Source organism: Kogia breviceps, chromosome 17 (genome assembly GCF_026419965.1).
Source record: "Kogia breviceps isolate mKogBre1 chromosome 17, mKogBre1 haplotype 1, whole genome shotgun sequence".
In the NCBI taxonomy this organism is placed as follows: Eukaryota; Metazoa; Chordata; class Mammalia; order Artiodactyla; family Physeteridae; genus Kogia; species Kogia breviceps.
This window is the reverse complement of record NC_081326.1, coordinates 52214456-52227163: the sequence shown is the minus strand read 5'-3', so window position 1 is coordinate 52227163 and position 12708 is coordinate 52214456. Positions and strand designations below refer to the sequence as shown.

Sequence of the window (12708 nt, the reverse complement as noted above, 5' to 3'; positions counted from 1 at the left end):
ATTTGCTAACTAGCTATCAAATACATAACTAGTACAATAAATAAATACTGAAATGCTACAATCAATACTACGATACTGCAATAAATAAATAAATACTACCAAAAAAAGTTTAAAGAAAAGACAAGTTCTTTTCTTGTCTTTTTTTTTCACTGACTCATTTTTTTATGCATGTTTTACTTGGTTCAGTTTGTGCTCTAAATAAAAATTTTATTCTGCCTCTTTTAAAGTCATCATTAAAAGATTATTATAGCATCATTAGATTATGTCATTCCCCTAAGTAGAATCTGCAATGGTTTCCTATTGTACATGGAATAAAAATGCAACCTCTTTATTAGGCATTAAACAGATTGGCCTCACCAATCTCTCCAGCTTCACTGTGTGCTACTTGCTACCTCATACTCTTTGCTCCAGGTGCCTTTGCCACCTCTCAGCCCCTCAAAAGTGTCAAGTTCTTTCTCGCTTCTCACAGGGAGACTTTTGCACATGCAATTTCTACATACAAAACCCAAGTCAGCCTCTCTTTTGTTTTTGAATTGTATGTTTGTTTTTACAATGAAAATGTGGAGGTCTGCCATCCCTATCTAATAGAAGGTACTGTAAGGAATTCTCAGGATTGGGGCTGATCAAGGAAAAGATATAACCACGCAGAGGCAGTAGCACACACAAGTTTATCTGAATGACACTCTAACAGGTTTACATTCAGGTGAGGTCTCCCATAGCAAGAGATCGTCCACAGTTTATAATATTGAGGAGGGGGATACCATCCAGAAGAAGAGAGCAAGAAAACTCTTAGGGGAGAGTGGTATCAGATAGGGACTTCAATGTATCTAGATGAATGTTGCTCAGCAACATGGTGTGGAGTGTCTGGGTTAGAGAGCCCAGAAGGGCAGCAGTAGTTTGGGTCTTTATAGCCTGAGAGTTTATCTACTCTATGGCTAGTAGATATTGGGCATAGTTTCTCCAGAGATGCAAATCAGGCAGGCCATAAGGCTAAAAGTCTGCTAGTATGAGCTATGTGTAAAGCAATTGTATGTATAAAATTTTGAACTTGGCAGCAGAGGGCTTTTGAGCTCATCTTGCTATGAAGGAGTAACAACTTAAGGACCAATATACAAAGACCATCTTTGGTTCATTTATATAGCAGGTACTTCTTTGAAAAAGCTTATTATTGCATAAAGAATTATTATTAATTCTTCCATTGATATTCTGCTGCTTTTATGGACATGAAGACTTGTGAGTTCAAGTCAACAAAGTCTAGATTTTTTTCTAAATATCTCCTAAGAAATCTTATTGGGAATTATGCCATATTAAGCTTCTCAGCTTTTTCTAAGTCATTTTTTTAATTTTACAACTAGAGTCATCAGAATGAGAGATTGTGAAAATTATGATTATTAATTGTCTGCTTGGTATTAATGATTCTTCCAAAATTAGTCTCCCTAAATCTTTACTTTTTAGAATATTTCTTATCTATCCTGACCCCAGTTTACTAAGTATCAATAACATTCCCTTACTCAGAATTTGATAGCCATCCATTAGAAAATTTAATATATATTAGATTTTTTTAAAATATTTCTTTATTTCTGACAAAACTTCAGACTGACAAAGAAAAAAGAGAGAAGACATGAACAACTAAAATCAGAAATTAAAGTGGGGATAAACTATTGACCTTTCAGAAATAAAGAGGAGTATGAGGGAATACTATGAACAGTTGTATGTTTAAAAAAAAAAAAAAAAAGATAACCACAAAGAAATGGAAAAATTCCTGGAAACACACAAATTACCTAAGCTGATTCAAGAAGGAATGGAAAATCCCAATAGATCTATGACAAGTAAAGAGATTGAATCAGCAATCAAAAATCTCCCAACAAAGAAAAATTCCCGGCCAGGGAAAGTCTAGAACCAGATGGCTTTACTGGTGTATTCTACCAAACATTTAATAACTAACATCAATCCTTCTCAAACCCTTTCTAAAAATAAAAATTAAAAAAAGGAAGGAACACTTTCTAACTCATTCTATGAAGCCAGCTTTACCCTGATACTGCTACTGAAGACAAAGCATCAGAAGAAAAGAAAAATACAGACCAAAATCTCTTATAAAAACAGATGTAAAAATTCTGAACAAAATGCTAGCATGCCAAATCCAGCAGCATATGAAAAAGATTATGCAACTTGACCAAGTGAGAGTTACCCAAGAAATGCAATATGTTCAACATAAGAAAATCAACCCTCATTGATCATGTCGTTGAATAGGATCCTATCATACTGATTTGGCTCACTTTTATCACTATTTATATGAATTATAGGCCTTGTTAAATCAGGAGGTAATATTTTTGTTTGCTTTAATCACCAGCAACAAGAATTTTGTCTATCAAACAGTAGCTTCAAATTATTTGGGAAAGGAATAGTTAAGATTAGAAGTAATATAATAAAGAAAAACAGATTTTTAAGTATTCTCAAAATAGGGAAAAATAGATTCACAGAAGAAAGAAAATTAAAAGTCACACTGTACTTTTAGAAGGATGGTTTTTCTGGCACAAGTCTTATACAAGCCACTGGAACTTTGGTAAATGACTAACGAGACCCCACCACAAACGCAGTCTTCGTGGTAGACAGATAGGAAGGAGGAGGAAAATTCCATGAATTTACTTTCCAAAGGATTATACTTAATCATAGTTAATAGATTCATAACATGAAACTAATCTTGTACTGAAGATGGTTGTATTAAAAACAAAATCCAAAGAGGAAGCATTAGGGCTAAATTCTTCTTGGCTTTGATTCCATGTATAGCAGTATGGTCTCTTAAAGGCAAAAATAGAAATGGAATTAGCCTGTAACCATAGAAACTGCATGTGGCAGTTAGGGAAAATGCACTTAAGATGTGAAAACACCAAGTGAATCTACAGTGTATAACAAAAATATCTTCGTAGTTGTCAAACTGAAGTACAAGTGTGAATATTGTTCACAATAGTCTTTGACAGTAATCCTAGTTCTTAAGGTGATACCTGCTAAAAGCATAAATTTTAGTGGAAAGCTCCAAAGATTAAAGGGGAAAAATTTCTTTTCCAATAATTGTAGTCTTTGAGTACGCTATTAAGAGATTAATGGAAAGCATATAGTATTTAATCAAGTTAAATTTCGCTTAAGGATACATTACAGTCTTCAATCAATAACAAAAGAGTGTTTATTGATTATATAACAGTCCCAGTGAAAAACTAATGTTGTAGTTTGTTTTCTAGAGGAAATGAATGAGACTATTTATTCCTCAAGCCAAACTGAGACCTGAACATCATGAACATGACTAGTGACAAGAGCAGGTATTAGAAAAATTGAGGAGCAACAATTGATTCTTTAACAGGGTAAAGAATAGACCAAAATTGTGTAGATCTTGGATATTAAAAGTCATTAGTATTTGAATTCACTACACTTTTTTATTGTGTACTTTATTAGAATAATATTTAAATCAAAACCAAAATGTTCTTCTGTTTACTGTCTTACTCCCAACCAGAGAGTAAACTCCATGGGAGTAGAAATCACACCTGTTCGTCATTATATCCTCAGTGCCTAGCACTGTGCCTTGCAATGGAGTAGGCACCTCAGATACTTGCTAAAAGACTAAAAGAAGAAAAAGTCTTTAGAAAAATCAAACAAAGTGGTTAGGATCAAGTGAAGAGAGATGGTAAACTAGGGAAAATGAAGGTTAAGAGATGAAGCTAAATATACCAGGAAGTCATTTGAGATTCCAGTCAAGGAAGAACCACACCCACTTCCAAAGGGTGATGTCAGCTTTTCTACACCCGCACTGTTTTCACAAAATCTCTGGAGAATTTTGAAGCAGCTCTTAGGAACATACTATGATTAAGAACACTTTTGTCTATATGAAACTATCTGGAAATATATGTGTGTGAAGCCTTCCAATTTTTTTTGTATTTGTTTTGCCAAAGGAACCACAAGCCTGTGACTGCTCACAAAACAATCCCAAGTCCTAAAACCTTGCCAATAGAAATCAAATTAAAAGCTCTACAGCCCACAAGAAATTAATTCTCTTCAATGGTCATGTACAAGGAACAAGTAACAACATCTTCGAGTGTAAAGCAAGTCCAGAGGGGACAATGTGCAAGGGAGTCCCACCTATACTCCTGGAATACAGACTCAGAGACCACCAGATCTGGCAACCAAGGCTGTTATTCCATTTCTGAAGAACGCAGAGCAGATGATTTTTGTAATTTCTGCTCAGTGGGATTTGCTAATTACTATGGAATAGTGATTAATGTCTGTTTTCATTCTTTCCACTTCTCAATAGCAGTTTTATGGCAGCAAACCTGTTCTTAATCTGTTATTCTACACTAGACGTATGCTGGTTGTGGGTGAGGATCAGTGGATAGCTTTTATTTTGTAGTGGGTCAGCCCATGAGGATCAATATCCAGACATAATGGAAAGAACAGCAACTTATTCCTAGACTTTGAACTAGATACAGTAACGATGGCCTGTAGGATTGTTACTTGGAGAAGGGGTGAGTATGCTCTGTGTGTGGGAATAAGGGTACATATACATTTGATCCATTGTAATAATTTGCTTTTGAAGAGATGACTGTGTACCCCCAGTATCTGTTCTCCACTTCTTCAAAAATAGTTTTGGCTAGAACATAGCCACTCAGCTAAAGACTGTTTTCAGCCCTTACAACTAGGTATGGACATGTTTCTGTATTATGGACAATGGAGTGTGAGCGAATATAATATAAGCAAATGCCTGGTTCATTTCTTAAAAGGAAAGGAGAATTTTCTGCATTTCCTTCTTCCATTGAAGGAATTCAGACACAATGGTAGGTGCTAAAGCTGCCATCTTATACTCCTGTGGGAGCTACCATATCATCAGTCTTGAACTTCTATTATTCTGGTTCTTGTTACAAAAGTTTAACCAGCATTTTGATTATTAAAGTAACAATGGACAATTCACATAGTGTCCATAACTTTCAGCTTCTTCATATCTAAAATGGAGATAATAATTGCAGCTGTTTCTCAAGATTATTGTAAGGATTAAACAAGGTCATGTCTTGAAAGCACTTAGTCTTTGGTACATGGTAACTGTTGAAAAAATGATAACTATTATAACAAACTTAGCCCTGATTTAACTTAAACTCCTTGATATACAGGAATGACCACAATTAACCATGACACTCTGCCTTCTCCATACCTGGTCTGCCTCACTCATCAAGTTACACTTTCATATTTTAAAAGCTGATTTATTTTTAGTAAAATTAATTCAAATCTATTTTGAATCTTAATTACCTGTCATTTTTATCACTCCACACACATCACTCCATACTCAGTAAACTGTGAGAGGTAAATGACACTAGTGAAAATCTCACACAACTAAATTAGCTATTGGACCCACATTCAAACTGTATACAAAGTAAGACAGTCTTTTCTCCTTTGTAAGCCAATTTTATTTCGAGAAAAATCTTTTAATCTATGTTTTGGGTAAATATTCAGGAATAAATTTTTTTCCAATGTAAACCAACAGTAATCATCTCACTTAACATTGCCTAGAATTCGTCCTGTGACTGGCTAATTTCTCTTGGAATAATGACCTCAGTGTTCACCCATGTTGCTGCATACTGCAGGATTTCCTTCTCTGTAAGGCTGAGTAGTATTTCATTGCATGTATATACCACACATTTTAACAGACATTTAGGCTGTTTCCACAACTTAGCTATTGTACACTTAAAAATCTGTTAGGAAGGTAGAGCTTATGTTAAAAGTTATTACCACAATAAACTTTTAAAAAAGAAAAAGTTATCAAATTTACTGACCATAATTTTTAAAAATATTATAATCTGTATTTAAGTAGCTCACCATATCTCCATACTGGGAATTATTTTCCTTCCACCTACATTCAACATTTAGTTTCAAAGTTTTGGATCTACTGAGTCCAAGAGGTTCTAAGAGCCATTATATATTTTAACAGAACGTTTCATTAATAAAAACAGATTCATTAATGAAAACAGATTAGACAAGAATTAACTTGAAAGAAAGCTTCACTAATGCTTTCTGATGGTAAATATCATTTAATGCCTTTATGGAAAAATGTGTAACCTACTATAAACCTCAGCATGTAAACTCTGAGAAGTCAACTTCAGTAACTAAGAGTGGTAAAACATTATATTGACCACTGTCACGTCAATGGATATCAAACTGGTCACTGACAAGACTGGCCGTCTACATGACAGGATGTATGATTTATCAGAATCAATGGTTTTTGTCTATTCTGAGATTCTGTATTTAGCTACAAAGATTCATTTCCTCAAAAATATATAAAATTGAAATGCTTATGTTGGTTCTTCTGTTTGGCTATATGTTTCTCAGTAAGTTATTTTACTGTTCAACATCTCATTTCCCTTACTTGTAAAAGGGAAATAGTAACAGTTTTTTAACTTAAATAGATGTTGTAAAACTTAAAAATGATAATGGATATATTGTGCTCATTGCATGCTTGGAAAATAGTAAGTCCCTGCATATTCCGCCTATTGTCATGTTTTTTAACTTTTCATTTCAAAATAATTATAGATATATAGGAAGTTGCAAAGAAATGTACAGGTTAGTGCCATGCATCCTTTACCCAGCATCTCTCTATATTTACATGCTGCATAATTTCAGTGCAATATTAATGCCAGGAAATTAACATTGGTACAATCCACAGAGATTATCCATGTTCTTTCAGTTATAAATGCAATCATTTGTCTGTGTGTGTATGTATTTATATGTTTGTGTGTGCAGCTCTGTGCAATTTTATCAGATGTGCAGCCTCCTGTAACTATCACCAAATTCAACATACTGAGCTATACCATCAACACAAGGCTCCCTCATGCTACTCCTTTATAGCCATACATGCCCCCTCAGCCCTCCTATCCTTAATTCCTGGCAAGGAATAATCTGTTTTCTATTTTTATGTTTTTACTTCATATTTGAATGTCATGTGAATAATAGAATAAAAACTTCTACATCCCAATTATCTGTTTAAGCAACTGTTGTGTTTCCTAAAATACCATAAAAGTTCCTTGTGTTGTAATATAGCTGAAATGCATACACTTTGCTTTGGCTACTCATTTTGGCTACTCCCACTATTTACAAGGTAGTATGCTTAGTCCGGGACTTCAGAGCCCAGGGCTTATAAAAGGATTTTCTGTTAAAAGTCACCTAATGGCTCTTAACTAATTTCCAAAGCTGGAAAAAAAAAGTCTCTATGTTAACCTCTTTCATTCCAATGCTCATTGTTTGTATTAAGAAAAAAAGAGACTAAAGAGTATTGATTTCCAACAATGTACTAAGTACTGTGCTAAGGCACCTTTTAGGCATATTTTTGGTTTACTCTTTATAATAGCTCTAAAAGAGAAGTATTACCATCCCAATTTTAAAGATCATGATCTAAGTCTCAAGGAGATTAAATACTCATATTGTGTTTCCTTTTGATTCCTTGGTTAACAGATTAGTCTAAATCTTAATAATTGTACCGTATTTCCCTTATAATCAATAAAATGTTAATATTCTTATTATTAGTTTTACCCATAAAAATTTCAGCCACTTACTACTTAAAACATGTTTATTATATTTAATAAAGTAGCTATTCATTACAGCAGGAATACTATTTGAGTCCTAGTTTCTGATTGTTTTAGATCATTAATCTCTCACCTTCTGCCACAAAATCCAGCCATTTAATGGATAAGATTGTAAGGACACACAGAAGTCAATAATCCCACACTTTGACAGCTCTAACAGTTTGTTGGTTTGGTACAAATTTATAGAATCTGCAGAATCTGATGGCTCTTGCAGTGACTCCTCACCACTTGTTCATTAGTCAGTACAAATATTTTATACAATTGCTCTCCCTTTGCTATCAATTAAAGAGAAGGTGGTAGTAGAAGCTACATTTCATCAGGCTGTAGAAAATGGTGAGAATTGGTTGCTGCCATTTGTAATTCCCTGAGTATGACAGGAAAGCAAGGATGAAAAGATACTAAGATTGATAAACAACAAATGATTTTAAGAAAATAATGCATCTCTGATCTCCAAAATTTCTTTGAACTGAGGAAAGGCATAATTTCTCTAATTACAAAGGCAGAGGTGTAAGTGCCTGTCTAGACACTTAGAATGGTAGGTGCTGAACTTCTGCATGCTTGGTGGAGAGTGTGTGTGTGTGTGAGCATTTAAAACAGGCTTTGCTGTGATGTATGTCATAGAGTGTTCTGCCTGTGTTTTCCTGTAAGAGTTTTATAGTGTCTGGCCTTACATTTTGGTCTTTAATCCATTTTGAGTTTATTTTTGTGTATGGTGTTAGGGAGTGTTCTAGTTTCTTTCTTTTACATGTAGCTGTCCAGTTTTCCCAGCACCACTTATTGAAGGGGCTGTCTTTTCTCCACTGTATACCCTTGCCTCCTTTATCAAAGATAAGGTGACGATATGTGTGTGGGTTTATCTCTGGGCTTTCTATCCTGTTCCATTGATCTATATTTCTGTTTTTGTGCCAGTACCATACTGTCTTGATGACTGTAGCTTTGTAGTGTAGTCTGAAGTCAGGGAGCCTGATTCCTCCAGCTCTTGTTTTCTTTCTCAAGATTGCTTTGCCTATTCAGGGTCTTTTGTGTTTCCATACAAATTGTGAAATGTTTTGTTCTAGTTCTGTGAAAAATGTCTCCTAGAGTAGTGGAAATAAAAACAAAAATAAACAAATGGGACAGCAGAGGAAACCATAAACAAGACAAAAAGACAACTCTCAGAATGGGAGAAAATATTTGCCAATGAAGCAACTGACAAAGGATTTATCTCCAAAATACACAGCAGCTCACGCAACTCAATATCAATATCAAAAAAAAAAAAAAAACCCAATCCAAAAATGGGCAGAAGATCTAAATAGACATTTCTCCAAAGAAGATATACAGATTGCCAACAAACATATGAAAGGATACTCAACATCACTAATCATTAGAGAAATGCAAATCAAAACTACAGTGAAGTATCACCTCAAACCAGTCAGAATGGCCATCATCAAAAAATCTACAAACAATAAATGCTGGAGAGGGTGTGGAGAAAAGGGAAGCCTCTTGCACTGTTGGTGGAAATGTAAATTAATATAGCCACTATGCAGAACAGTATGGAGGTTCCTTAAAAAACTAAAAATAGAATTACCATATGACCCAGCAATCCCACTACTGGGCATATACCCTGAGAAAACCATAATTCAAAAAGAGTCATGTACCACAGTGTTCACTGCAGCTCTATTTACAATAGCCAGGGCATGGAAGCAACCTAAGTGTTCAGTGAGAGATGAATGGATAAAGAAGATGTGGCACATATATACAATGGAATATTGCTCAGCCATAAAAAGAAATGAAACTGAGTTATCTGTGTAGTGAAGTGGATAGACCTAGAGTCTGTCATACAGAGTGAAGTAAGTCAGAAAGAAAAACAAATACCGTATGCTAACATATATATGTAAAATCAAAAAAAAATTGTTCTGAAGAACCTAGGGGCAGGACAGGAATAAAGATGCAGACATAGAGATGTTACTCCCATAAAGATGTTAAAAAATAAAATAAAATAGTGCCCAAAGCACAATACACCCACTAAAAAGAAAAAAACAGCTGTATGGATATATTGTACAAAACAGGGAATATAGCCAATATTTTATAGTAACTAAAAATGGAATATAGCCTTTAAAATTGTGAATCATACCTCAATAAAAAAATTTGGACTTTAAAAAAACTAAAACAGCCTTTGCTACTACAACGCATTTAAGGTCAAACAACCCTTAAATTGCAGAGCTAAGTGAAAATCAGTTCTGTCAAACTTCAAAGGTCTTGCTTTTGCCTTGAGAACCAAGCTCAGCAATGTTTATTCCCTGTCATAGTATTTCTTAGAATACCAAATAATTATCCATGACAAGAAATTTATATGTAAATAATAAAAAAGCCAATTGTTTTCTTTTTCACTGACTTAATCTTACAGTCTTTATCCTTGATACCTTTTCAATAAGTTCAGTAATTTTTGCTGTACTAGATTCTAGGTTTGTTTCTAGAAAGACAATGTACCACAAGTTTCTTGGTATGTCTTCAAACATGGTGAGTAAAGAGAGAGGCTCTCTCAAGAGCCAGGTAATCTAAGTTCAAACTGTGGCTCCACCATTCACTATTATGTGACCTTGGGCAAGTCAGTCCATCTTTTGACTTTTTTTTTTCATCAGTAAATCAGGGGTGAGAATGATGCCCACCTCATAGGGATTCTATGTTAAGTGAAGTCAATCATCTAAAGGGTATAGTGTATTTCCTGGCCCCTAGTAAGCACTATTAAATGGGAAATATTATACTTACAGTGATGAAGGTGTACCAGACACTATTAATCCCCAAAGACCTTAAAATAAATAAAATATGATCCTGACTGCAATGAACTCACTGTTTAGCACGTGTTAATTCTAAAATAGAAGTTTACATAGGGGATAGTGATTAACATAGCAGAGTTGTCAGCTAAGTTTAAGGAAATTAGCAATGGGTTTCTTAAAGAGGTGGAATTTGATCTGAGTTTTAAAGGATAAATAAGAGATTAACAAGACAAGAAGATGAGTATTCTGGGAGGTAGGAACAATAGGGGAAACACAAAATCGTTTTCAGAGAAGTGTGGTGCAATTCTGCTCAAGATGTCAAGTATAAGATGCAGAGATGGGATCTGAGGCTAGACAGAAATTTAGGATCCTAATGTATTAGGAGTGTGAAAATTTTGATTAGAAAATTGGAGTAACTTGGTATTTAAAAAGTTTATTTGTAAGAAAGAGACAAGATCCCTTGAGAGTTAGTGAAAAATTAATTACAGGAAAGAGTAACAGTGGAATTAAGAAAAATTAATGTCATGAAAATAAGTAATCACAATAATTGAGCTAGAACCAATGTTTCTGAAGTTTTACATGCCCATCTTATTCTCAATTGAAAAAACTTATCTACAGAGCGTGGCTTCTAGGAAAGTTATTAAAACAAAATCTAAGTATAATGAACAAGCTGAATTAGAAAACCAGGTGGTATGGAGGAGTGATTTAGACATGTCTCAACCACCAAACATGAATTAATATTTTTATATAGTATCATTATCATTATTGTTATTAAACAGAAAAAAGGGACAGGATGTTAAGGGTGCATTTTACAGATATAAAATATGTATTTAAGCATTCTAGAAAGTTGCAAAGCCAAGAAAGATATAGACTGGGTTTTATCAAGATCTTTTAGGGAATTCTAAGAGGAAAGAAAATAAAATAAAAAGTTCAAATAGAATTAGTTTTGAAAGAAAAATATTCAGTAAGATTGTTGAAAAGATAATAAAAGTACTGTCAGTCATATCTGTAAAATGACAAAATTGGTTTTCATGGATAGAATAAAATATTTGAAAGTATTTTGTCTGATTATATCTATCAGCTAAATAAAATTTACGTAGTAATTCTACTAAAACATTCTCAGTTTCCTGTAAGTTGTATTAAACTAGACACTTGTTAAGTTTTCATATTCTATCAGCCATTCAAGGACTGACTCTTATGAGAATTTTTCAATACTTTAAGAAACTCCCTTACAGAAATATTAACCAAATAGCGTATTCTCTTAATACACACACAAAAAAATTCTCATGTACATTATTATAAATCTTTTTTTAAAAACACATAAAGCGTTTTGAGGAATCAAAGATGCCAATACATTTTAAGACTACATATGTAAAATTCCTTCACTGGTCATTTTAGAAAGAATTTTCTAAAAAATAATGCATTAATAAATAAATTGCCTTAAAATATGTATGGCAGGTTCATTTACCAGTTAATTTTCACTTACACATGTATGCATTGTTTGTTTGTTTTACTCTTCTGCCAGAAATGAAAGCTAAGATATTTTGTCAAGCCTGGTCAAAAGTTTATAAAACTTAAAGGATTTTGCTTTTGAAGATGACTAAGTCTGAAAAAGAAAGAAAATATGGACAAAATGTTGTTTCACCTTTATGGAGCCAAAATGGTTCATCCTAGCCAGTATATCTTATTATCAGGGAAGTGGCATAGTTTAAGTGGACACGAGCCTTCTGCCAGGATTTAACTCTGTTATAGTTGCCACCTTGCCTACTGTCACTTCAGGTTGTATGATTTTGGGCAAATTAATTGACTTCTCTGCTTTTGTGGCTTTTTATCTAAAAACAAGGAAATAAAAAAATTAGCTCAGCCAGAAAGTTGTCGTAAGAATCAAATAAGATCATATTTTAAAGCACTTATAACAGCATCAATAATAGAGTCAGCACTATATAACTGTTAGCTCTTATTATTTATAAAAAATAACTTTTTTACTTCATATTATCATTTCCTCCCACCTCTACACACATGCATGTACACACACACACATCAAGGCATTACAGGAAGCAAGAACAACACAAGCAAAAGAAAAGAGACCAGGTGTTTTCAGACAAAATGTGGTTTGATTCTGCAAGAGAATGAAGCATAAGGGGGGAAATGGCGAGAACTGGAACAAGACAAGAAATTGGGATACAAATAATGCTTGTAAGGAGAGCTGTAGTTCTCAATACTCACTGACCTTGCTCCACTTCCCCAGAAAGACAACCCTAATACACACCTTTGTTTCAAAAATAAACAAAAGCATTCATCAAGCACCCACTTGAGTGTGTGAGTCAGAAGCAAGGTGC

General features: G+C 33.9%; 1 long non-coding RNA gene across 1 annotated transcript in view; it reads right to left on the bottom strand.

Moving 5' to 3' along the window:
• The window catches only part of LOC136792876 (uncharacterized), a 36816-nt gene extending 24721 nt beyond the window's left edge, over positions 1-12095 (bottom strand). The window contains exon 1 of the long non-coding RNA XR_010837430.1: positions 12015-12095. This is a non-coding gene — a long non-coding RNA (uncharacterized lncRNA). The remainder of the gene's footprint in view (positions 1-12014) is intronic.
• Positions 12096-12708: the final 613 nt, after the last annotated feature.